Source organism: Syngnathus scovelli, unplaced genomic scaffold, assembly GCF_024217435.2.
Source record: "Syngnathus scovelli strain Florida unplaced genomic scaffold, RoL_Ssco_1.2 HiC_scaffold_30, whole genome shotgun sequence".
Classification (NCBI taxonomy): domain Eukaryota; kingdom Metazoa; phylum Chordata; class Actinopteri; order Syngnathiformes; family Syngnathidae; genus Syngnathus; species Syngnathus scovelli.
In genome coordinates, this window is record NW_026061392.1 from 99,463 (window position 1) to 126,802 (window position 27,340).

Consider the following 27,340-nt stretch of genomic DNA (forward strand, 5'->3'; position numbering starts at 1 on the left):
GCCATCGCGCCAACAGATTTGAATTTTGGCGGAGGTTCCGGCAATTACGTCATATCCGCGGCACATGACTGCGACGTAATACCCGCTTATCTGAAACGGCAGTTAAAAGTAGAGTTACATCAAGTTTTCTTGGAACCTAAACGAATGAAAGAAAACTATCATTTGGCCACAACCAACATTCACAGATACAACACAACGTGCGGGGTTGAGGTTAAAGATTGAGTGAAGGGCCCTCGTTTTAAACTACTGTTTTGAAAAGGAGTGGAAACAAGTAAGACGTATTTAATTTATTTAATGGGAAGTAGTAAGACTTATTAAATTTATTTAATCTACTTTTCTTCCCAGGCAAAATTTGATGTGCTGCAATTCCAAATTTCCAAAGTGAATGAAGGAATGAAGTCCTTTAAATTATGATTTTGTATAAATACTAGGCATAAACACAAAATCGACGGCACAAAATGGGCAGACTTTACTTGTTTGAAAAGGACTGGTTACAAGACAGACTTTTTTAATTTATTTAATGGGAAGAAGACTTATTTAGTTTAATTGATCTATTTTTGTTCCCTGGCAAAATTCGATTTGCTGCAATTCCAAATTTCCAAAGTGAATGAAGGAAAGAAGTCGTTTAAATTATGATTTTGTTTAAATACTAGGCATAGACACAAAATCTACGGCACAAAATGGGCAGACTTTACTTGTTTGAAGAGGACTGGTTACAAGACAGACTTTTCTGATTTATTTAATGGGAAGAGGACTTATTTAGTTTATTTAATCTATTTTTGTTCCCTGGCAAAATTGGATTTGCTGAAATTGTATTTTGCCAAATCTCGATTTGAGACCTGATAGGAAGTATTAAACGCTTAGTTAAATCAATACAAGTTGGTAATAAGAGCGAGTAATGTTGGTTGAACCGATGAATGAAGGTTGAAAGCAATTTAAATTATGACTTTGTATAAATACTAGATATTAACAGAACATCTACTGCGCGAAATGGGCAGAGTTTACTTGTTTGAGAAGGAGTGGCTTATTCAAAACTAAGATTTATTTAATCTGTTTGTTCCCAGGCAAAATTGGATGTGATGCAATTCCAAATTTCACCACATGACGGTGCCCAATTTCGACTTCATAGGACATATTAAACACTTAGCTATTATGTTCAAGGTAATCAGATTTGTTTATTATTCTAATGGCCTCTTCAAAACTATTCTGGATTACTACTTTGGATCTATTCTACATTACTTGGCAACAACATACTCTGTAACAGATTAGGCAGTATAATCATATATGTTAACTTGAGAGTGCCCACACTCAATCTACTTATTGTGATGTGTTAAATCAATTACTGTTAGACATTATTTGTCTGATAATCTACCAAATCTTTGAATTGAAGAATTTGTGATTTAATTAATAGCTTGTTGTTATGTTCAGGGTAATCAGACTTGTATATAATTCTAATGGCCTTCTTTTGAAAACTATTCTGAATTACAACTTTGGATCTTATATTACTTTGCAACAATCTACTCGGTGACAGATTAGGCAGTATAATCACATATGTTAACTTCAGTGCCCACACTGTATTTATTTATGGTTATTTGTTAAATCAAGTACTGTTAGACATGAAATAGGAAGTGTTTAACATAAATGTTATGGCTACTCACCATTGTAGCTCGCTCCTGGTCAATGATACGAGCCTCTTCTTGCAGTGGAAAACTTGCAGCCAACAAACACCGTGGAACCTAAAGGAATGAAATTAAACATTAACATTTCGCCTCGACCAATTTTCACACGTACAACGCAACGCGCCTACGCTTCTGCTATTACAAACGTAAATCTCCTTAAACACAATGAGTGTTACTTACCGTGTACGCTCTAGGCAAAATTGGATGTGATGCAATTCCAAATCTATCTGAAACAGCAGTTAAAAGTAGAGTTACATCAAGTTTTCTTTTTTAATCAACACAATCATTTACAACCGTTGACCAGAAAGAATCGTCGAAATTCGACGTCCCCCACAAACGCCACGCTCACTCGCTTTTCAGGGCAACAAAAGTACTTCTTTTTAAAAACGATGAGTTGTACTTACCGTGTACGCTCTGGACGGTCCAGTTGCAAGCAGAAAATAAAAATATTTCTCTTGTTAGTCGTATGTTACCATCCGCTGTGTCTTTGTCAACATCGCCGCCGTTTTCCTACTTCCTGCTGCGAGCCACGCCCACGGATTCAAATTTGGGCGGAAGCTCTTTCCATTGGCGTCGTTTTCGCGTATAGCAAATCCGATTGGTTGGGAAGGGGGCACGGTTATGCAGCCGAGGGGTCCTGTGATCGGTGGGATGTAAAGTAGGCGTCGACGTCACGTCCGCGTCACGTGACCACGACGTGGCAGACGTCATATAGCAACCGCTGTTTTGTTTAGTAGACTTACAGTTGTTATGCATTGACATAATGGCGCACACACCAAATAGATTTAAATAAATTAAATAATTCTTCTGCCCACTCTCTTTTAAACAAGTTAACTCTCCCCGCGGATTTGAATTCCGGCGAAAGTTACGCCCATCGACGTCACGTATGTCACGTGACCACGACGTGGCAGATGTCATATAGCAACCGCTGTTTTGTTTAGTAGATTTACAGTTGTTATGCATTGGCATAATGGTGTGCACTCAAAATAGATTTAAATAAATTAAATATTTCTTCTGCCCACTCCCTTTTAAACAAGTTAACTCTGCCCACGTCTATTGACGTCTTGTCTGCGTCACGTGACCACGACGTAGCGACGTCATATAGTAACCGCTGTTTTGATCAGTAGACTTACAGTTATTATGCGTTGACATAATGGCGCACTGGTTAGCATGGCCACCTCTTAAGCATGATGTTGCGGGTTCGACGCCTGATCAATGTTAGCATGGAGTGAGCTGAAGTGCATGGCGCTGAAGATTTGAATCTTTGAAATGCGCTGAGGTCTGACATATCAGGCAGAATGGTTTGCCATCACGTTCAACAAAAAATAGAAACTTTCCCACTCTGATTAAAACGTCCTGTGTTCATCTACGTATTTTCGTTTTGCTGTGCATCTTTTCCCTGCCATTTCGAGAGCCCAATTGACACTCATAGTTTAAAGAAATGTGTTTGCCCATCCTACTTTGTGGAATTTCACCACATGCGCTTTTGACCAAAATACCAAATTGAACTCAAGTGAAGCCAACACGCACAACCCCCCCCCACACACACACACACACACAAATGTTGATATGAACATAAAAGAGCCGCATGCGGTTCGGGAGTTGGGGCTTGGCCAAACCTGTACTATACAACTTTATTTGTATAAAATTTTCACAACAGCTGTCACACAAACAAAGCGGGAAAAACCGAAGACGTGCGTGTTCCGCCCACGCTGGATTTATTTGCACCTTTGAAAAGACACCGTATTGCCGCAGATGTGGCAAAGAGTACTTTTGGGCATCTGAGACGGAAGGATGTCCAAAGCATCACGTCACCTGCTCTGGTAGGCATGGTGGTGGGACGTTGAGGTCAACCGCTTTGGGGTTGGCTGAATCTTTGATCGCAGGATGCCACACACTTGAAGACAGAAGCAGAAAAGCAGAGCTAAATGCAAAATGTACTCACCGGTGACTCCAATTTTTTTCCCCCCTGAAGAAACAGCTGGACGGGTGGCCCCGGCTGGCCAGTGGGACTCTTGTTATTCTGACCCTTTTTAGTGCGCGTTTGGGGCAACAACCGTTTTTTGTGGCGCTCTCTTCTGGTTCAAAAGTGCCCTGCATGTGAATTTGCTTTTCCTGCCTTCTGATTGGATGAGCGCCGGTGTGACGCGGTGCCTCTGTCACCGTGGCGGGGGGTATACGTTGGCATCGGAGCGTCTGCCAACGTCTGAGACCGGCTGGCAGTGTATCGGAGGTGTCGAGTGCGGTGCCGCTGGAGCTCACTCACCAGCTGGTGTTAGGGCCACAGAATGAAGGCCAAGGAGAAGAATAGAAAGAGAAACAGAAACTTCTCCTCCAATTGTTTGATTTGTCTCTTCTGAGCTTCGATGAATTCTTTCAGCTCTTTGTTCCTCTAGGACGGACAAATGGAAAGTGGCATTCAAAAGCCAGTAAGCGTGCAAGTAAGTGCCGGGCTGGCTTTGGGCCCTTACCTGTTGCGCGCTGTGCAGCAGATCCATTCTCTCTTGGAGGATGCAAGCGTCGCGCTCCCTCAACTCGCACATCAGGGCTCGCTTCCATTGGTCCACGGCGCTCCTAAGCTCTTCTCTCTGATCCGCCGTCAGCACGTCATTCACGCCAGCGTGGCTGGCTTTTTCGCCGTCCGTGGCGGGGCAGTCCCGCTGCGGTAGCGCCTCGTACAACATGGCCTCCAGCTCCAGGATCCTCTGGGCCGCAATCCTCGTCCATCAGTGGTCCGGCGGGAGATTTGAGGGCGGCTTACCTTATGAGCCTGGTCCATGGAACACTTCCTGAAGTCCAACTCTTCATCCAGGTAGCCCTTCTGCTTGCAGAACATATCCTAGCACAGCTCAAGGTCAGAATTGTTGGGGCACATTGCCGGAGTTCCCCTTGGCTGATGTCGCGTGTCTGTCTACCTTCTCACTTTCAATGTCCAACATCTTCTGTTGAAGTGCTGACTTGGTCACTTTGATGTATTCTAACCACTGAGGAAAGGCTGCTGTCACATAAGCAGAATGCGAGAGCGTGCGTGGACGTGCGCGTTACCTTCTCGGCTAGGGTGAGAAGGGTCCTGGCGTGAATCACGACCACCTGCTCCTCGTTGGTGAGATTCTGCAAGAGCCCAAAGGCACAGCGTCAACAAGCTTCTTTCAGCGCAAAGCCTTCCAAAAGTCACATTTGAGCCGCCGAGTCTCGTGGAGTGCGAACATAAGGAGTTCGACATACACTTACGGCGTTATAGCCCAGGATGTCCAGCTTCTTCATCAGATCACTGATGACGATGTCCGGGGGAAAGGCGCAAGGAGCAATGTAAGGTGTTCTGGGACCTCGGGTTAAGGTTAGGGTTGCGAGGGACGCCTTACGTACGCTCACGCCCTCGGCCTCGCAGTAGATCTGCAAAGGGCTGAGGCCGTCTGGGAAACGGACTTGCAGAAACTTCAAGACGGGGGAGCGCCACTCCCTCTCCTGAAAGGCAGAGGCATGCATCCGTCCGTCCGTCCGTCCGTCCGTCACATCTCTGGCCTCAACACGCTTGTGCGAGTCTTCCCACCTCCAGCTCCAGGATGCGGAACTCAAGCAGTTCGTTTTGGTCTCGGATATCCTGGATGTGCTCTTTCAGACGCGCTTCTTCCGCCTCCATCCGCCTGACCTGAAAAGACAGTCAGACCTCATCTGCGGGGCTTCACGACGGGTGTGACGCCAAGCGACTCCGCCCAGCGCCTTTCTTTCCGTCACCTTTTCGGCCAACTGCTGATTGCTCTGACGCAGCAGCTGCTTCTCCTCCACCCACTTGACATTCTAGAAGAGACAAACGCGTGGACAGCTTTGGAATGTTGTGTCATTTTCATCCACAAATTCTTTGGTTGACTGGAAAATGACATTTGCTTTTCTCCGCATTTTCCCAGCCACGTTCGGGGGGGGGGGGGGGTTGGTCCAGTAATGCCAGACGGATGAGTGACTGAAGAATGTAGCTATTTTGTCTGAGAAAAAGGTGTGCTCATTGATGAGCTTACCTGTCCTTGTTGCTTCAGCGCTGACTCCAGATCTGCTACTCTGCTTTGATAGTGACCCATTTCTACCATCAGCTTTTCTCTGGTCTGAAAGGAGGAGGAGGGAGGCTCCTCCTCCTCCTTTCAGACCAGAGAACACCCGAGGCTGGGTGAGAACGGGGAGGCTGCGACCCGGCCGGGGGTTGCGGGAAGGGGCGCCACCTTGATCTCCTTCTCGGCGTCGTAGTCCCCTTCGCTGGTCTGGGCTAGCAGAGCGTAGGCTCGTTGCAGCGCTTGATATTCTTGCGTCAGCTGGCGGTAGCGAAGCTCCGCCTCTTCATGCACACACCAATGCAACACAGCACTAGTACCAGAATCAGTCAGACCGGCGACAAAGCACCCGCGACGCAAAGACGAGTCCGATTCCAGGCTGAAGAGGAATGTTTGGTGCCAATACGCTGGCAGAAATGGCGGGCTACCTCTTCGGGTTCCGTGTCGGGGGTTCTGTCGGTGTGAAAAGACAAGGACGATCCGTCCGGGTCCACCAACACGTCTTCGTCGTAGCCGTAAAATGTTTCGATGACCTGCGGGCGCGGAAGCAAACATCTCTCTGAACAAACTGAAGCGACACCTCACGATGAATCGACGAGAGGAACGATAGCGAGAAAAAGGCCATTTCATCTTGCGCAACACCAAGCAGCCGCAAACAAACAGACTCACCTTGCAGGACCTCACGCTTTGTTCCTCCTCAGAGATTCTCGACGTCGGTATCGTAGCAGCAAATCTCTCTCCTGTCGACACAAATAATCCGCCTTTGAGATTCTTTGGATGCAAAGGGAACGAACGGCTCCGGCGCAGAAACAAACGCGACTCACAATGACATTTCTGACATGAGCTCCTGTCTCCAGAGCCTGAAAAACACGTCACCGGCGATGATTGGAGGGACGCTCGTCTTTTCCAAAAGTGACAACTACAGGGTGTGTCAGGGTTTTCCAGATTATCTTTATCGTATCATTGTGTTGCTTTGACTTTGACTGCGACCTGTAATAAATAATATTATTTATCCCTTATTTATCCCTATCGCTTATCCCTTCCTACACAAAGTCGTAAAACACCCCTTGCTATGTTTTGACTAGAGGTCAAGGGCTTCCTCTATTCAATCCACTCTTACACCCACCCTGTTTCTCTTAATTAAAATGCTCGTGCAGGAGCCGAGAGTCAGACTTCATTCGTACAACGGATGGACTCTCCACCTGCAGGTGTCCAAAAGAACTTACTTGTCTCCCGTGTGGTTCTTGCAAAATAAGTTGGAGCGAGCGCAACTCTAACAGGGTGCATTTTGCCACTAGCTGCCTACGGACAATGACGTCGCGCTCGCGGCTCATGGTTGACGGGCTGAGCAGCCGGGCAAGTCCGTCGTTTTCAGCGCACAGCGAGTGGCAAAGGCGCTGACAAAACGGGAGCTTTGAGCTGCTGAAAACGGCAAAACAAGTCTAAAGCGTGTTCAAACGCGTGCGCACAATGCTCCTGCTTGAAAGGTCGGAATTTAAGGGGCCAATTTTTTGGATGGCGGCCGCCGGCCAAGCTTTGGACGGAAAAGGTTTCCTGGCGACAGCGAGCGAGCGCGGCGCTGCCGTACGTGCACCGAGTCGCCTGCCTGAAGACCTTGGACAAGTCGTCGATGATGTGCCGCTGCTCCACAACTTGAAGGAACTCCATTTCACCGTCCTGCTGGCCGCAACCGCGGTCCAGGTCATTTACAAACGTAAATCTCCTTAAACACAATGAGTGTTACTTACCGTGTACGCTCTAGGCAAAATTGGATGTGATGCAATTCCAAATCTATCTGAAACGGCAGTTAAAAGTAGAGTTACATCAAGTTTTCTTTTTTAATCAACACAATCATTTACAACCGTTGACCAGAAAGAATCGTCGAAATTCGACGTCCCCCACAAACGCCACGCTCACTCGCTTTTCAGGGCAACAAAAGTACTTCTTTTTAAAAACGATGAGTTGTACTTACCGTGTACGCTCTGGACGGTCCAGTTGCAAGCAGAAAATAAAAATATTTCTCTTGTTAGTCGTATGTTACCATCCGCTGTGTCTTTGTCAACATCGCCGCCGTTTTCCTACTTCCTGCTGCGAGCCACGCCCACGGATTCAAATTTGGGCGGAAGCTCTTTCCATTGGCGTCGTTTTCGCGTATAGCAAATCCGATTGGTTGGGAAGGGGGCACGGTTATGCAGCCGAGGGGTCCTGTGATCGGTGGGATGTAAAGTAGGCGTCGACGTCACGTCCGCGTCACGTGACCACGACGTGGCAGACGTCATATAGCAACCGCTGTTTTGTTTAGTAGACTTACAGTTGTTATGCATTGACATAATGGCGCACACACCAAATAGATTTAAATAAATTAAATAATTCTTCTGCCCACTCTCTTTTAAACAAGTTAACTCTCCCCGCGGATTTGAATTCCGGCGAAAGTTACGCCCATCGACGTCACGTATGTCACGTGACCACGACGTGGCAGATGTCATATAGCAACCGCTGTTTTGTTTAGTAGATTTACAGTTGTTATGCATTGGCATAATGGTGTGCACTCAAAATAGATTTAAATAAATTAAATATTTCTTCTGCCCACTCCCTTTTAAACAAGTTAACTCTGCCCACGTCCATTGACGTCTTGTCTGCGTCACGTGACCACGACGTAGCGACGTCATATAGTAACCGCTGTTTTGATCAGTAGACTTACAGTTATTATGCGTTGACATAATGGCGCACTGGTTAGCATGGCCACCTCTTAAGCATGATGTTGCGGGTTCGACGCCTGATCAATGTTAGCATGGAGTGAGCTGAAGTGCATGGCGCTGAAGATTTGAATCTTTGAAATGCGCTGAGGTCTGACATATCAGGCAGAATGGTTTGCCATCACGTTCAACAAAAAATAGAAACTTTCCCACTCTGATTAAAACGTCCTGTGTTCATCTACGTATTTTCGTTTTGCTGTGCATCTTTTCCCTGCCATTTCGAGAGCCCAATTGACACTCATAGTTTAAAGAAATGTGTTTGCCCATCCTACTTTGTGGAATTTCACCACATGCGCTTTTGACCAAAATACCAAATTGAACTCAAGTGAAGCCAACACGCACAACCCCCCCCCCCACACACACACACACACAAATGTTGATATGAACATAAAAGAGCCGCATGCGGTTCGGGAGTTGCGGCTTGGCCAAACCTGTACTATACAACTTTATTTGTATAAAATTTTCACAACAGCTGTCACACAAACAAAGCGGGAAAAACCGAAGACGTGCGTGTTCCGCCCACGCTGGATTTATTTGCACCTTTGAAAAGACACCGTATTGCCGCAGATGTGGCAAAGAGTACTTTTGGGCATCTGAGACGGAAGGATGTCCAAAGCATCACGTCACCTGCTCTGGTAGGCATGGTGGTGGGACGTTGAGGTCAACCGCTTTGGGGTTGGCTGAATCTTTGATCGCAGGATGCCACACACTTGAAGACAGAAGCAGAAAAGCAGAGCTAAATGCAAAATGTACTCACCGGTGACTCCAATTTTTTTCCCCCCTGAAGAAACAGCTGGACGGGTGGCCCCGGCTGGCCAGTGGGACTCTTGTTATTCTGACCCTTTTTAGTGCGCGTTTGGGGCAACAACCGTTTTTTGTGGCGCTCTCTTCTGGTTCAAAAGTGCCCTGCATGTGAATTTGCTTTTCCTGCCTTCTGATTGGATGAGCGCCGGTGTGACGCGGTGCCTCTGTCACCGTGGCGGGGGGTATACGTTGGCATCGGAGCGTCTGCCAACGTCTGAGACCGGCTGGCAGTGTATCGGAGGTGTCGAGTGCGGTGCCGCTGGAGCTCACTCACCAGCTGGTGTTAGGGCCACAGAATGAAGGCCAAGGAGAAGAATAGAAAGAGAAACAGAAACTTCTCCTCCAATTGTTTGATTTGTCTCTTCTGAGCTTCGATGAATTCTTTCAGCTCTTTGTTCCTCTAGGACGGACAAATGGAAAGTGGCATTCAAAAGCCAGTAAGCGTGCAAGTAAGTGCCGGGCTGGCTTTGGGCCCTTACCTGTTGCGCGCTGTGCAGCAGATCCATTCTCTCTTGGAGGATGCAAGCGTCGCGCTCCCTCAACTCGCACATCAGGGCTCGCTTCCATTGGTCCACGGCGCTCCTAAGCTCTTCTCTCTGATCCGCCGTCAGCACGTCATTCACGCCAGCGTGGCTGGCTTTTTCGCCGTCCGTGGCGGGGCAGTCCCGCTGCGGTAGCGCCTCGTACAACATGGCCTCCAGCTCCAGGATCCTCTGGGCCGCAATCCTCGTCCATCAGTGGTCCGGCGGGAGATTTGAGGGCGGCTTACCTTATGAGCCTGGTCCATGGAACACTTCCTGAAGTCCAACTCTTCATCCAGGTAGCCCTTCTGCTTGCAGAACATATCCTAGCACAGCTCAAGGTCAGAATTGTTGGGGCACATTGCCGGAGTTCCCCTTGGCTGATGTCGCGTGTCTGTCTACCTTCTCACTTTCAATGTCCAACATCTTCTGTTGAAGTGCTGACTTGGTCACTTTGATGTATTCTAACCACTGAGGAAAGGCTGCTGTCACATAAGCAGAATGCGAGAGCGTGCGTGGACGTGCGCGTTACCTTCTCGGCTAGGGTGAGAAGGGTCCTGGCGTGAATCACGACCACCTGCTCCTCGTTGGTGAGATTCTGCAAGAGCCCAAAGGCACAGCGTCAACAAGCTTCTTTCAGCGCAAAGCCTTCCAAAAGTCACATTTGAGCCGCCGAGTCTCGTGGAGTGCGAACATAAGGAGTTCGACATACACTTACGGCGTTATAGCCCAGGATGTCCAGCTTCTTCATCAGATCACTGATGACGATGTCCGGGGGAAAGGCGCAAGGAGCAATGTAAGGTGTTCTGGGACCTCGGGTTAAGGTTAGGGTTGCGAGGGACGCCTTACGTACGCTCACGCCCTCGGCCTCGCAGTAGATCTGCAAAGGGCTGAGGCCGTCTGGGAAACGGACTTGCAGAAACTTCAAGACGGGGGAGCGCCACTCCCTCTCCTGAAAGGCAGAGGCATGCATCCGTCCGTCCGTCCGTCCGTCCGTCACATCTCTGGCCTCAACACGCTTGTGCGAGTCTTCCCACCTCCAGCTCCAGGATGCGGAACTCAAGCAGTTCGTTTTGGTCTCGGATATCCTGGATGTGCTCTTTCAGACGCGCTTCTTCCGCCTCCATCCGCCTGACCTGAAAAGACAGTCAGACCTCATCTGCGGGGCTTCCCGACAGGTGTGACGCCAAGCGACTCCGCCCAGCGCCTTTCTTTCCGTCACCTTTTCGGCCAACTGCTGATTGCTCTGACGCAGCAGCTGCTTCTCCTCCACCCACTTGACATTCTAGAAGAGACAAACGCGTGGACAGCTTTGGAATGTTGTGTCATTTTCATCCACAAATTCTTTGGTTGACTGGAAAATGACATTTGCTTTTCTCCGCATTTTCCCAGCCACGTTCGGGGGGGGGGGGGGGGGTTGGTCCAGTAATGCCAGACGGATGAGTGACTGAAGAATGTAGCTATTTTGTCTGAGAAAAAGGTGTGCTCATTGATGAGCTTACCTGTCCTTGTTGCTTCAGCGCTGACTCCAGATCTGCTACTCTGCTTTGATAGTGACCCATTTCTACCATCAGCTTTTCTCTGGTCTGAAAGGAGGAGGAGGGAGGCTCCTCCTCCTCCTTTCAGACCAGAGAACACCCGAGGCTGGGTGAGAACGGGGAGGCTGCGACCCGGCCGGGGGTTGCGGGAAGGGGCGCCACCTTGATCTCCTTCTCGGCGTCGTAGTCCCCTTCGCTGGTCTGGGCTAGCAGAGCGTAGGCTCGTTGCAGCGCTTGATATTCTTGCGTCAGCTGGCGGTAGCGAAGCTCCGCCTCTTCATGCACACACCAATGCAACACAGCACTAGTACCAGAATCAGTCAGACCGGCGACAAAGCACCCGCGACGCAAAGACGAGTCCGATTCCAGGCTGAAGAGGAATGTTTGGTGCCAATACGCTGGCAGAAATGGCGGGCTACCTCTTCGGGTTCCGTGTCGGGGGTTCTGTCGGTGTGAAAAGACAAGGACGATCCGTCCGGGTCCACCAACACGTCTTCGTCGTAGCCGTAAAATGTTTCGATGACCTGCGGGCGCGGAAGCAAACATCTCTCTGAACAAACTGAAGCGACACCTCACGATGAATCGACGAGAGGAACGATAGCGAGAAAAAGGCCATTTCATCTTGCGCAACACCAAGCAGCCGCAAACAAACAGACTCACCTTGCAGGACCTCACGCTTTGTTCCTCCTCAGAGATTCTCGACGTCGGTATCGTAGCAGCAAATCTCTCTCCTGTCGACACAAATAATCCGCCTTTGAGATTCTTTGGATGCAAAGGGAACGAACGGCTCCGGCGCAGAAACAAACGCGACTCACAATGACATTTCTGACATGAGCTCCTGTCTCCAGAGCCTGAAAAACACGTCACCGGCGATGATTGGAGGGACGCTCGTCTTTTCCAAAAGTGACAACTACAGGGTGTGTCAGGGTTTTCCAGATTATCTTTATCGTATCATTGTGTTGCTTTGACTTTGACTGCGACCTGTAATAAATAATATTATTTATCCCTTATTTATCCCTATCGCTTATCCCTTCCTACACAAAGTCGTAAAACACCCCTTGCTATGTTTTGACTAGAGGTCAAGGGCTTCCTCTATTCAATCCACTCTTACACCCACCCTGTTTCTCTTAATTAAAATGCTCGTGCAGGAGCCGAGAGTCAGACTTCATTCGTACAACGGATGGACTCTCCACCTGCAGGTGTCCAAAAGAACTTACTTGTCTCCCGTGTGGTTCTTGCAAAATAAGTTGGAGCGAGCGCAACTCTAACAGGGTGCATTTTGCCACTAGCTGCCTACGGACAATGACGTCGCGCTCGCGGCTCATGGTTGACGGGCTGAGCAGCCGGGCAAGTCCGTCGTTTTCAGCGCACAGCGAGTGGCAAAGGCGCTGACAAAACGGGAGCTTTGAGCTGCTGAAAACGGCAAAACAAGTCTAAAGCGTGTTCAAACGCGTGCGCACAATGCTCCTGCTTGAAAGGTCGGAATTTAAGGGGCCAATTTTTTGGATGGCGGCCGCCGGCCAAGCTTTGGACGGAAAAGGTTTCCTGGCGACAGCGAGCGAGCGCGGCGCTGCCGTACGTGCACCGAGTCGCCTGCCTGAAGACCTTGGACAAGTCGTCGATGATGTGCCGCTGCTCCACAACTTGAAGGAACTCCATTTCACCGTCCTGCTGGCCGCAACCGCGGTCCAGGTCATTGAGCGAACTAGGCCTTCTCTGTGGAACACAAATGCAGTGGACTCTGTTGGCACGACGCCGTTGTCCGCGTCGACTTACCAAGCTTGCCATCTCCTCGTTCTCCTGGGTGACAAAGCGCACTTTGTTTTCAAGGCGACACAGCACCAGCGAGAGTTCTTCATTCTTCCTGCTCAGGCGTTTGTTTTTGTACAGGAGTGGCAGAAACTGGCTTTCTGTTTCTCTCAGTCGCTTTAGCTGCAAGCATGAAGTGCGGGATGTGAAAGACGCACAACACGCGGGCCAGAACGTATCCATTCCTTTTGCATCGGTTTGAACGGAATCGTGGCTTTGGCTCCCAATAAAAGACATCTACCAGGCAACCGACTCGCCGCGCCGCTCAACTAATAAGCAAGCGCAATGGGTGCCTCGCTGGATGGCGCGCATCAAACGTAGCGCAAACCTTCAAGCGTGCCGTCAATAAATTACCAGTTCATTGCGCTCTTCAGAAAGCAGGGCGTTTCGATCCTCCAGTTTCCTGATGACTGCGCTGAGCTCAGCGATTTTCAGATGAAACCGTCGCGTGTCCCGATCCTCCTGAGACTGAAAACGCCCCGCAACACACACACACAAGCACTCGTTCAAAGTTCAAAACTGTTTTTGTGCTACCTTCCTCCAGCAACGAACTAAGTCATGCGTACTGCAAGTGTGTGATGAGGTGGCTTACGCAATGAAGAGGATTGCTAGTAGCGGCGTTGACCCCACTTCCAGGGTAGTTTAGGCCCGCCCTTTGGGAATCCCTCAGGGCAGCGATCTGCTGCTCGGCAGCCTGAGTCTGCAGCTGAAGGCGGTGGACGTGGCCGGCCCCAGGGCTTCATCCAAAACACTAACCGCTCTGTCTTTCAGCTTGATCTCATTCGTCTGGATGTACAAACGGGGAGCGCTCAGGCAGGCGGGCAAACTCATTTGCCAGAATTGTGACAAAAACAAAGAGAGCAACCGGCCAATTTTTTTCTTGAATCGACTAGAACACCTTTGCTGTGACAAAAGCGAAGCGAGCAACCGGACATTTTCTTCTTGTGAAATAGAATAGAATAGAATGCCTTAGGTGTCATTGCACTGCAGGTATACAACGAAATTGGGAACATAGCCACGCACCGCGCATCTGATCAGTCCTACCAGTCGGCGGATCTCCCTCTCGCAGTCTCTCTTGGTTCGGCTCAGCTCCTCCCGATGCTGGTGATGAGCCGATCGGAGCTCGGCCGCTCGGGACTGCCAGGCCTGCTGGGCCGCTGCCAGGGCTTCTTCCGCGCTCCTGGTGGAGGCGACACCGCTCGGTCTCCCGACACCGCCGCGTCTCCCGACACCGCCGCGTCTCCTCCACCTCCGCCAGCAAAGCGCCCCCCCTCCTCACCTGAGCAGACATTGCGCCACACCGGGCCGTTGAGACCGCAACGGAGCGCCGCGACGCTTACTGGGGACAAGCTACACAATACGGTAGCGGCCGCATCGAAGCCCGACGTGGCGTGCGGATAGTCAGACACGGATAGAGCGGATCACCTTGTCCATGGAGCCGTCCCTCAGGCTGAGGACCAAGGCATTCAGTCGCTGGATCTCTCCATCTTTGATTTTGATCACTCTCATCAGCTCCATTTCATGCTGCCGCAGTAATGTCTCCCTGGTAATGGCTAACTCTTTCTGCTTCTCCTCATGGAGTTTGCTTTTGAGTTCCGTCATGGCGGCGGTGGCACGGTGGTGCTCCGCCCGCAGGTCCTGACTTCTCTCTCTCTCCAGACAGCTGACCTGACATGACTTAGACTTAGACTTAGACAAACTTTATTGTCATCTTGTCTGCACATGGTGCATACAAAACGAAATTCCGTTGCATACGTCTTACAACAAAGTAGTGATATTGCAGTTGAATAGAAGTAACATATCCTATGAAAATATATATATATACATATACTATATATATATATATATATATATATTAAAAATAAGTATAAAGTGCAGCAGTGATAATTATGCAATAGTGCAAGTAGGCAAAACAGTATTCAAGAGTGTGCAGAGGAATGCTAAACCATGTATTAAACTTCTATTTAAAGGGTTTATGCAAGTTCAGTAAAGTTGGTAGTGCGAGATAGTGCAAGATAGAGGTCCGTAGTGTCATAAAGTACAGTTCTGTGAATGTGTGATGCAGAGTTCAGTTTAGAGCTCAACAGTTCTAGTGTTCAACAGTCTGATGACAGCAGGGAAAAAGCTGTTGCAGAACCTGGTGGACCTGCAGCGGATGCTGCAAACCTCTTCCCAGAGGGCAGCAGGGAGAACAGTCCATGGTGGGGGTGTGATGGGTCATTGATGATGTTACGGGCACGGGACATGCAGCGCTGAGATGAAATGTCCTGAATGGAGGGAAGAGGAGCCCCTATGATCCTCTCTGCTGTCCTCACCACTCTCCTCACGTTCTTCCAATCGGAGGCGGTGCAGCCTCCACACCACACAGAGAGACAGCTTGTCAGAATGCTCTCTATGGTGCTCCTGTAGAACGTCCTCATGATGGGTGGGGGCAGGTGGGCTCTCCTCATCCTCCGCAGGAAGTACAAGCGCTTCTGTGCCCTCTTGACCAGTGCCGTAGTGTTCATAGTCCAGGTGAGGTCTTCTGTGATGTGGACCCCCAGGAATTTGGTGCTGCTGACCACCTCCACAGCTGAGCTGTTGATGATCAGTGGAGCGTGGTGAGGCTGTTTTTTCCTGAAGTCGACGATGATCTCCTTCATCTTCTCCTCATTCAGGATCAGGCTGTTTTCTCTGCACCAGCCCACCAGCTGCTCCACCTCCTCTCTGTAGTCCAGGTCGTTGTTGTCTCTGATGAGCCCCACCTCCGTTGTGTCGTCTGCTGACTTCACGATGTGATTGGTGGTGAACCTGAGGACGCAGTCGTGTGTCATCAGGGTGCACAGCAGGGGGCTCAGGACGCAGCCCTGAAGGGAGCCTGTGCTGAGGGTGATGACATCAGAGGTGTTCTGTCCGACCCGGACTGACTGAGGTCTGTTGGTGAGGAAGTCTAGCAGCCAGTTGCGAAGGGGGGTGTTGAAGCCCAGGTGTTCCAATTTTCCTACCAGATGCTGTGGGATGATGGTGTTAAACGCTGAGCTGAAGTCCAGGAACAGCCAAAGAAGTTATTTAGACCATTTAGAAAGTCAGCATCAACTACACCCACCGGGGGGGGGGGGAGGGTGAGTTGTAGTCTGTAATCGCCCGTATGCCTTGCTACATACTCCTGATGTTTTTGACGTCGTGGAAACGATCCTGAAATTTTCGACTGCGGTCTCGCTTCGCTATCCTGATGGCACGGTTCAAGTTGGCTCTCGCTGTCCTCAGTGTCTCCTTGGCGCCAGACTTGAAGGCAGAGTTCCGCGCTCGTAGCGTTTGACGTACCTCCTCAGTCATCCAGGGTCGTTGGTTGCCCCGGGTGATGATATTCTTAGTGGTGCTGACGTCCTCGGTGCATTTGTTGATGTAGGCTGACACAGTCATGGCACACGCATGTCTAATCTACATCGGGAAAACTGGGAGGGAGGGAGGCAGGCAGGGAGGCAGGCAGGGAGGCAGGCAGGGAGGCAGGCAGTGTCTGTCTGTTGAGGTTTTCACCTTGTTCTTCTCCTGCTGAAGTTCTAACTGGACGTCCATCAGTTTGGTTCTCAGCTCGTCATTGGCGGCCTGAAGGGCGTCCGTTCGCTCCGCCTTGGCCCGCCCTGCCGGAGCTCGTTTGGACATCTCTTACTCGAGTCTCGCCCGGTCGTCAGTCAGAGATCACAACATTTGTACCTGGAGAGCACAAACGCAGCGCTGTTTTCCACTGGCTTCGAACTCAACTTCAATCGGTACCGTAACTTACAACATCATAAACATAGAACTAGCTTGACTTATTCATTGAATAAATGCATTTGGTTCTTCAAAACTGCATCACGCAACATAGCGTGACCGAGACGGCCGTTATCCACCTGCGTGAAGTTATTTGGTGAAATGAATGAGATGTTTAAGACACCATCGTTCTGTCTCTATGTAGATGAAGGGAAATAATCGATTGCTGAAGGTCCAAAGGTGTTGTGATAAACAAATAAACATATTAGTGATTAGTGACATATTTGTGATAAACATATTAGGCAGGATAATCACATATGTTAACGTGACTGCCCACACTGTATTTATTTATGGTTATTTGTTAAATCGAGTACTGTTAGACATGAAATAGGAAGTGTTTAACATAAATGGAAGACGAAAGGGGTACTCACCATTGTAGCTCCTGCTGGTCAATGATACGAGCCTCTTCTTGCAGTGGAAAACATACAGCCAACAAACACCGTGGAACCTAAAGGAATGAAATTAAACATTAACATTTAGCCTAAACCAACATTCACAGATACAACGCAACGCAAACTACACAAACGTAAATCTTTTTAAACACAATGAGTTGTACTTACCGTGTACGCTCTAGACGGTCCACTTGCAAGCAGAAAATAAAGATATTTCTGTTGATAATCGTCGTGTTTGTATCCGGTGTCTCGCTCAAGGCCATTGCGCCCACAGATTTGAATTTTGGCGAGAGTTCAGCCTATTGACGTCATTTCCGCGGTGTAATACCCGCATATCTGAAACGGCAAAGTTAAGAGTAGAGTTAAATAAAGTTTTTAGTCAACGCAATAATTTACAACCGTTGACCAGTCGAAATAATCGTCGAAATTTGGCGTCTGTGGCTGGAAGCAGACGCCGAGTTCGACATTCCTCCCAAACGCCACACTCCCTCGCTTTTCAGGGCTAAAAAAAAAACAGTTGTAATTACCTTGTACGCTCTAGACGGTCAAGTTGCAAGCTGAAAACAAAAATATTTGCCTTGTAAGTCATCGTGTTACTAACCGCTGTGTCTTGTTTGCCAGAATTGCCGCTTTCCTACTTCCTGTTGCAAGCCACGCCCACGGATTATAATTTTGCCGTGAGTTCCGCCTATTGACGTCATGTCCGCGTCACATGACTGCGACGTAATATTATCTAAAATTGTTTGTGCGGTATTGTGTTGTTCTGTGCGGTATTGTGTTATTCTGTGCGGCGTCGTGTTGTTCTGTGCGGCGTCGTGTTGTTCAGTGCGACGTCGTGTTGTTCAGTGCGGCATGGTGTTGTTCAGTGCGGCATGGTGTTGTTCAGTGCGGCATGGTGTTGTTCAGTGCGGCATAATGTTGTTCAGTGCGGCATAATGTTGTTCAGTGCGGCATGGTGTTGTTCAGTGCGGCATGGTGTTGTTCAGTGCGGCATGGTGTTGTTCAGTGCGGCATAATGTTGTTCAGTAAGCCATAATGTTGTTCAGTGCGGCATGGTGTTGTTCAGTGCGGGATGGTGTTGTTCAGTGCAGGATGGTGTTCTTCAGTGCGGCATGGTGTTGTTCAATGCGGCATGGTGTTGTTCAGTGCGGGATGGTGTTGTTCAGTGCAGGATGGTGTTGTTCAGTGCAGGATGGTGTTGTTCAGTGCGGCATGGTGTTGTTCAATGCAGGATCGTGTTGTTCAGTGCAGCATGGTGTTGTTCAGTGCAGCATGGTGTTGTTCAGTGCGGCATGGTGTTGTTCAATGCGGCATGGTGTTGTTCAGTGCGGGATGGTGTTGTTCAGTGCGGAATGGTGTTGTTCAGTGCGGCATGGTGTTGTTCAGTGCGGCATGGTGTTGTTCAGTGCGGAATGGTGTTGTTCAGTGCGGCATGGTGTTGTTCAGTGTGGGATGGTGTTGTTCAATGCGGGATCGTGTTGTTCAGTACGGGGTGGTGCTGTTCAGTGCAGGATGGTGTTGTTCAGTGCAGGATGGTGTTGTTCAGTGCGGCATGGTGTTGTTCAATGCAGGATCGTGTTGTTCAGTGCAGCATGGTGTTGTTCAGTGCAGCATGGTGTTGTTCAGTGCGGCATGGTGTTGTTCAATGCGGCATGGTGTTGTTCAGTGCGGGATGGTGTTGTTCAGTGCGGCATGGTGTTTTTCAGTGCGGCATAATGTTGTTCAGTGCAGCATGGTGTTGTTCAGTGCGGCATGGTGTTGTTCAGTGCGACATAATGTTGTTCAGTGCGGCATAATGTTGTTCAGTGCGGCATGGTGTTGTTCAGTGCGGCATGGTGTTGTTCAGTGCGGCATGGTGTTGTTCAGTGCGGCATGGTGTTGTTCAGTGCAGGATGGTGTTGTTCAGTGCAGGATGGTGTTGTTCAATGCGGCATGGTGTTGTTCAGTGCGGGATGGTGTTGTTCAGTGCAGGATGGTGTTGTTCAGTGCGGCATGGTGTTGTTCAGTGCGGAATGGTGTTGTTCAGTGCGGCATGGTGTTGTTCAGTGCGGCATGGTGTTGTTCAGTGCAGGATGGTGTTGTTCAATGCGGGATGGTGTTGTTCAGTGCGGGATGGTGTTGTTCAGTGCAGGATGGTGTTGTTCAGTGCGGCATGGTGTTGTTCAATGCGGCATGGTGTTGTTCAGTGCAGGATGGTGTTGTTCAGTGCGGCATGGTGTTGTTCAATGCGGCATGGTGTTGTTCAATGCGGCATGGTGTTGTTCAGTGCGGCATGGTGTTGTTCAGTGCGGCATGGTGTTGTTCAGTGCAGCGTAATGTTGTTCAGTGCGGCATGGTGTTGTTCAGTGCGGCATGGTGTTGTTCAATGCGGCATGGTGTTGTTCAGTGCAGGATGGTGTTGTTCAGTGCGGCATGGTGTTGCTCAGTGCGGCATGGTGTTGCTCAGTGCGGCATGGTGTTGTTCAGTGCGGGATGGTGTTGTTCAGTGCGGCATGGTGTTGTTCAGTGCGGCATGGTGTTGTTCAGTGCGGCATGGTGTTGTTCAGTGCGGCATAATGTTGTTCAGTGCGCCATAATGTTGTTCAGTGCGGCATGGTGTTGTTCAGTGCGGGATGGTGTTGTTCAGTGCGGCATGGTGTTGTTCAGTGCGGCATGGTGTTGTTCAATGCGGGATCGTGTTGTTCAGTGCGGCATGGTGTTGTTCAGTGCGGCATGGTGTTGTTCAGTGCGGCATGGTGTTGTTCAGTGCGGCATGGTGTTGTTCAGTGCGGGATGGTGTTGTTCAGTGCAGGATGGTGTTGTTCAGTGCGGCATGGTGTTGTTCAGTGCGGAATGGTGTTGTTCAGTGCGGCATGGTGTTGTTCAGTGCGGCATGGTGTTGTTCAGTGCAGGATGGTGTTGTTCAGTGCGGCATAATGTTGTTCAGTGCGGCATAATGTTGTTCAGTGCGGGATGGTGTTGTTCATTGCGGCATGGTGTTGTTCAGTGCGGCATGGTGTTGTTCAGTGCGGCATGGTGTAGTTCAGTGCGGGATGGTGTTGTTCAGTGCGGCATAATGTTTTTCAGTGCGGCATGTTGTTGTTCAGTGCGGCATGGTGTTGTTCAGTGCAGCATAATGTTGTTCAGGGCGGCATGGTGTTGTTCAGTGCGGAATGGTGTTGTTCAGTGCGGCATGGTGTTGTTCAGTGCGGCATGGTGTTGTTCAGTGCGGCATGGTGTTGTTCAATGCGGGATCGTGTTGTTCAGTGCGGCATGGTGTTGTTCAGTGCGGCATGGTGTTGTTCAGTGCGGCATGGTGTTGTTCAGTGCGGCATGGTGTTGTTCAGTGCGGCATGGTGTTGTTCAGTGCGGGATGGTGTTGTTCAGTGCAGGATGGTGTTGTTCAGTGCGGCATGGTGTTGTTCAGTGCGGAATGGTGTTGTTCAGTGCGGCATGGTGTTGTTCAGTGCGGCATGGTGTTGTTCAGTGCAGGATGGTGTTGTTCAGTGCGGCATAATGTTGTTCAGTGCGGCATAATGTTGTTCAGTGCGGGATGGTGTTGTTCATTGCGGCATGGTGTTGTTCAGTGCGGCATGGTGTTGTTCAGTGCGGCATGGTGTAGTTCAGTGCGGGATGGTGTTGTTCAGTGCGGCATAATGTTTTTCAGTGCGGCATGTTGTTGTTCAGTGCGGCATGGTGTTGTTCAGTGCAGCATAATGTTGTTCAGTGCGGCATGGTGTTGTTCAGTGCGGAATGGTGTTGTTCAGTGCGGCATGGTGTTGTTCAGTGCGGCATGGTGTTGTTCAGTGCGGCATGGTGTTGTTCAGTGCGGCATGGTGTTCAATGCGGGATCGTGTTGTTCAGTGCGGCATGGTGTTGTTCAGTGCGGCATGGTGTTGTTCAGTGCGGCATGGTGTTGTTCAGTGCGGCATGGTGTTGTTCAGTGCGGCATGGTGTTGTTCTTTTCGGCGTAATGTTGTTCAGTGCGGCATAATGTTGTTTAGTGCGGCATGGTGTTGTTCAGTGCGGGATGGTGTTGTTCAGTGCGTTATAATGTTGTTCAGTGCGGCATGGTGTTGTTCAGTGCGGCATGGTGTTGTTCAGTGCGGGATGGTGTTGTTCAGTGCAGGATGGTGTTGTTCAGTGCGGCATGGTGTTGTTCAGTGCGGCATAATGTTGTTCAGTGCGGCATAATGTTGTTCAGTGCGGGATGGTGTTGTTCAGTGCGGGATGGTGTTGTTCAGTGCGGCATGGTGTTCAATGCGGAATGGTGTTGTTCAGTGCGGCATAATGTTGTTCAGTGCGGCATGGTGTTGTTCAGTGCGGCATGGTGTTGTTCAGTGCGGCATGGTGTTGTTCAGTGCGGCATGGTGTTGTTCAGTGCGGCATGGTGTTGTTCAGTGCGGCATGGTGTTGTTCAGTGCGGCATAATGTTCAGTGCGGCATAATGTTGTTCAGTGCGGCATAATGTTGTTCAGTGCGGCATGGTGTTGTTCAGTGCGGGATGGTGTTGTTCAGTGCAGGATGGTGTTGTTCAGTGCGGCATGGTGTTCAGTGCGGGATGGTGTCTTTCAGTGCGGCATGGTGTCGTTCAGTGCGGCATGGTGTCTTTCAGTGCGGCATGGTGTCGTTCAGTGAGGCATGGTGTTGTTCAGTGCGGCATGGTGTTGTTTAGTGCGGCATGGTGTTGTTTAGTGCGGCATGGTGTTGTTCAGTGCGGGATGGTGTTGTTCAGTGTGGCATGGTGTTCAGTGCGGCATGGTGTTGTTCAGTGCGGTATCGTGTTGTTCAGTGCGGTATCGTGTTTCTCAGTGCGGTATCGTGTTGTTCAGTGCAGTATCGTTGTGTTGTTCGTATTGTGTTGTGTTGTTCGTAATGTGTTGTGTTGTTCGTATTGTGTTGTGTTGTTCGTATTGTGTTGTGTTGTTCGTATTGTGTTGTGTTGTTCATATTGTGTTGTTCATATTGTGTTGAGTTGTTCGTATTGTGTTGTGTTGTTCGTATTGTGTTGCCTTTAACACTTAGCCTCTAACACTTAGCCTCTAACACTTAGCCTCTAGCATCTAGAAGGTAAATAAATAGGAAGGAAGGACTCACCGGTGACGTCTTCGCCCACGTCCAAGCGTTGTACTTTGTATTTTCATCCTTCTGACAGTGGAAAACATAGCCAACAAACACCGTGGAACCTAAACGAATGAAAGAAAACTATCATTTGGCCAGTTTTAAACTACTTTTTTGAAAAGGATTGGGAACAAGTAAGACGTATTTAATTTATTTAATGGGAAGTAGTAAGAGCTATTGAATTTAATCTATGTATTATATTCTATTGTATTGTATTCTGTTGTATTCTTTTGGATTGTATTCACACTAACCCCACTAAAACTTCAGCCCACAAAAACTCGCCTCTGGCGCCTAGCCTCTGGCACTTAGCCTTTAACACTTAGCCTTTAACACTTAGCCTTTAACACTTAGCCTTTAACACTTAGCCTTTAACACTTAGCCTTTAACACTTAGCCTAGAAGGTGAATAAATAGGGTTAAAGGTTGAGTGAAGGGCCCTCGTTTTAAACTACTGTTTTGAAAAGGAGTGGGAACAAGTAAGACGTATTTAATTTATTTAATGGGAAGTAGTAAGACTTATTAAATTTATTTAATCTACTTTTCTTCCCAGGCAAAATTTGATGTGCTGCGATTCCAAATTTCCAAAGTGAATGAAGGAATGAAGTCCTTTAAATTATGATTTTGTATAAATACTAGGCATTAACACAAAATCGACGGCACAAAATGGGCAGACTTTACTTGTTTGAAAAGGACTGGTTACAAGACAGACTTTTTTAATTTATTTAATGGGAAGAAGACTTAGTTTAATTGATCTATTTTTGTTCCCTGGCAAAATTCGATTTGCTGCAATTCCAAATTTCCAAAGTGAATGAAGGCAAGAAGTCGTTTAAATTATGATTTTGTTTAAATACTAGGCATGGACACAAAATCTACGGCACAAAATGGGCAGACTTTACTTGTTTGAAGAGGACTGGTTACAAGACAGACTTTTCTGATTTATTTATTGGGAAGAAGACTTATTTAGTTTATTTAATCTATTTTTGTTCCCTGGCAAAATTGGATTTGCTGAAACTGTATTTTGCCAAATCTTGCCTTGAGACCTGATAGGAAGTATTAAACGCTTAGTTAAATCAATACAAGTTGGTAGTAAGAGCGAGTAATGTTGGTTGAACCGATGAATGAAGGTTGAAAGCAATTTAAATTATGACTTTGTATAAATACTAGATATTAACAGAACATCTACTGCGCGAAATGGGCAGAGTTTACTTGTTTGAGAAGGAGTGGCTTATTCAAAACTAAGATTTATTTAATCTGTTTGTTCCCAGGCAAAATTGGATGTGATGCAATTCCAAATTTCACCACATGACGGTGCCCAATTTCGACTTCATAGGACATATTAAACACTTAGCTTGTTATTATGTTCAAGGTAATCAGATTTGTTTATTATTCTAATGGCCTCTTCAAAACTATTCTGGATTACTACTTTGGATCTATTCTACATTACTTGGCAACAACATACTCTGTAACAGATTAGGCAGTATAATCATATATGTTAACTTGAGAGTGCCCACACTCAATCTACTTATCGTGATGTGTTAAATCAATTACTGTTAGACATTATTTGTCTGATAATCTACCAAATCTTTGAATTGAAGAATTTGTGATTTAATTAATAGCTTGTTGTTATGTTCAGGGTAATCAGACTTGTATATAATTCTAATGGCCTTCTTTTGAAAACTATTCTGAATTACAACTTTGGATCTTATATTACTTTGCAACAATCTACTCGGTGACAGATTAGGCAGTATAATCACATATGTTAACTTCAGTGCCCACACTGTATTTATTTATGGTTATTTGTTAAATCAAGTACTGTTAGACATGAAATAGGAAGTGTTTAACATAAATGTAATGGCTACTCACCATTGTAGCTCGCTCCTGGTCAATGATACGAGCCTCTTCTTGCAGTGGAAAACTTGCAGCCAACAAACACCGTGGAACCTAAAGGAATGAAATTAAACATTAACATTTCGCCTCGACCAATTTTCACACGTACAACGCAACGCGGCTACACTTCTGCTATTACAAACGTAAATCTCCTTAAACACAATGAGTGTTACTTACCGTGTACGCTCTAGACGGTCCAGTTGCAAGCAGAAAATAAAGATATTTCTGTTGATAATCGTCGCTGCTCAGTGGCTCACGGCCATCGCGCCAACAGATTTGAATTTTGGCGGAGGTTCCGGCAATTACGTCATATCCGCGGCACATGACTGCGACGTAATACCCGCTTATCTGAAACGGCAGTTAAAACTAGAGTTACATCAAGTTTTCTTGGAACCTAAACGAATGAAAGAAAACTATCATTTGGCCACAACCAACATTCACAGATACAACACAACGTGCGGGGTTGAGGTTAAAGATTGAGTGAAGGGCCCTCGTTTTAAACTACTGTTTTGAAAAGGAGTGGAAACAAGTAAGACGTATTTAATTTATTTAATGGGAAGTAGTAAGACTTATTAAATTTATTTAATCTACTTTTCTTCCCAGGCAAAATTTGATGTGCTGCAATTCCAAATTTCCAAAGTGAATGAAGGAATGAAGTCCTTTAAATTATGATTTTGTATAAATACTAGGCATAAACACAAAATCGACGGCACAAAATGGGCAGACTTTACTTGTTTGAAAAGGACTGGTTACAAGACAGACTTTTTTAATTTATTTAATGGGAAGAAGACTTATTTAGTTTAATTGATCTATTTTTGTTCCCTGGCAAAATTCGATTTGCTGCAATTCCAAATTTCCAAAGTGAATGAAGGAAAGAAGTCGTTTAAATTATGATTTTGTTTAAATACTAGGCATAGACACAAAATCTACGGCACAAAATGGGCAGACTTTACTTGTTTGAAGAGGACTGGTTACAAGACAGACTTTTCTGATTTATTTAATGGGAAGAGGACTTATTTAGTTTATTTAATCTATTTTTGTTCCCTGGCAAAATTGGATTTGCTGAAATTGTATTTTGCCAAATCTCGATTTGAGACCTGATAGGAAGTATTAAACGCTTAGTTAAATCAATACAAGTTGGTAATAAGAGCGAGTAATGTTGGTTGAACCGATGAATGAAGGTTGAAAGCAATTTAAATTATGACTTTGTATAAATACTAGATATTAACAGAACATCTACTGCGCAAAATGGGCAGAGTTTACTTGTTTGAGAAGGAGTGGTTTATTCAAAACTAAGATTTATGTAATCTGTTTGTTCCCAGGCAAAATTGGATGTGATGCAATTCCAAATTTCACCACATGATGGTGCCCAATTTTGACTTCATAGGACATATTAAACACTTAGCTTGTTATTATGTTCAAGGTAATCAGATTTGTTTATCATTCTAATGGCCTCTTCAAAACTATTCTGGATTACTACTTTGGATCTATTCTACATTACTTGGCAACAACATACTCTGTAACAGATTAGGCAGTATAATCACATATGTTAACTTGAGAGTGCCCACACTCAATCTACTTATCGTGATGTGTTAAATCAATTACTGTTAGACATTATTTGTCTGATAATCTACCAAATCTTTGAATTGAAGAATTTGTGATTTAATTAATAGCTTGTCCAGGGTAATCAGACTTGTATATAATTCTAATGGCCTTCTTTTGAAAACTATTCTGAATTTGGATCTTATATTACTTTGCAACAATCTACTCGGTGACAGATTAGGCAGTATAATCACATATGTTAACTTCAGTGCCCACACTGTATTTATTTATGATTATTTGTTAAATCAAGTACTGTTAGACATGAAATAGGAAGTGTTTAACATAAATGTTATGGCTACTCACCATTGTAGCTCGCTCCTGGTCAATGATACGAGCCTCTTCTTGCAGTGGAAAACTTGCAGCCAACAAACACCGTGGAACCTAAAGGAATGAAATTAAACATTAACATTTCGCCTCGACCAATTTTCACACGTACAACGCAACGCGGCTACACTTCTGCTATTACAAACGTAAATCTCCTTAAACACAATGAGTGTTACTTACCGTGTACGCTCTAGGCAAAATTGGATGTGATGCAATTCCAAATCTATCTGAAACGGCAGTTAAAAGTAGAGTTACATCAATTTTTCTTTTTTAATCAACACAATCATTTACAACCGTTGACCAGAAAGAATCGTCGAAATTCGACGTCCCCCACAAACGCCACGCTCACTCGCTTTTCAGGGCAACAAAAGTACTTATTTTTAAAAACGATGAGTTGTACTTACCGTGTACGCTCTGGACGGTCCAGTTGCAAGCAGAAAATAAAAATATTTCTCTTGTTAGTCGTATGTTACCATCCGCTGTGTCTTTGTCAACATCACCGCCGTTTTCCTACTTCCTGCTGCGAGCCACGCCCACGGATTTAAATTTGGGCGGAAGCTCTTTCCATTGGCGTCGTTTTCGCGTATAGCAAATCCGATTGGTTGGGAAGGGGGCACGGTTATGCAGCCGAGGGGTCCTGTGATCGGTGGGATGTAAAGTAGGCGTCGACGTCACGTCCGCGTCACGTGACCACGACGTGGCAGACGTCATATAGCAACCGCTGTTTTGTTTAGTAGACTTACAGTTGTTATGCATTGACATAATGGCGCACACTCCAAATAGATTTAAATAAATTAAATAATTCTTCTGCCCACTCCCTTTTAAACAAGTTAACTCTCCCCGCGGATTTGAATTCCGGCGAAAGTTACGCCCATCGACGTCACGTATGTCACGTGACCACGACGTGGCAGATGTCATATAGCAACCGCTGTTTTGTTTAGTAGATTTACAGTTGTTATGCATTGGCATAATGGTGTGCACTCAAAATAGATTTAAATAAATTAAATATTTCTTCTGCCCACTCCCTTTTAAACAAGTTAACTCTGCCCACGTCCATTGACGTCTTGTCTGCGTCACGTGACCACGACGTAGCGACGTCA

At 47.1% G+C, this 27,340-nt stretch overlaps 3 long non-coding RNA genes across 3 annotated transcripts; all 3 read right to left on the reverse strand.

The window, feature by feature from the left end:
• Positions 1-1,656: 1,656 nt before the first annotated feature.
• Positions 1,657-2,183, reverse strand: LOC137839996 (uncharacterized). The gene is made up of 3 exons (XR_011086383.1): positions 2,084-2,183; positions 1,860-1,906; positions 1,657-1,736 (listed from the first exon to the last, which is right to left on the reverse strand). It is a non-coding gene; the product is annotated as an uncharacterized lncRNA (long non-coding RNA).
• Positions 2,184-16,009: 13,826 nt separating this feature from the next.
• Positions 16,010-17,385, reverse strand: LOC137840007 (uncharacterized). Its single transcript, XR_011086395.1, has 3 exons — positions 17,308-17,385; positions 16,664-16,840; positions 16,010-16,536 (listed from the first exon to the last, which is right to left on the reverse strand). It is a non-coding gene; the product is annotated as an uncharacterized lncRNA (long non-coding RNA).
• Positions 17,386-26,211: 8,826 nt separating this feature from the next.
• Positions 26,212-27,049, reverse strand: LOC137839986 (uncharacterized). Its single transcript, XR_011086379.1, has 3 exons — positions 26,645-27,049; positions 26,421-26,467; positions 26,212-26,297 (listed from the first exon to the last, which is right to left on the reverse strand). It is a non-coding gene; the product is annotated as an uncharacterized lncRNA (long non-coding RNA).
• Positions 27,050-27,340: the final 291 nt, after the last annotated feature.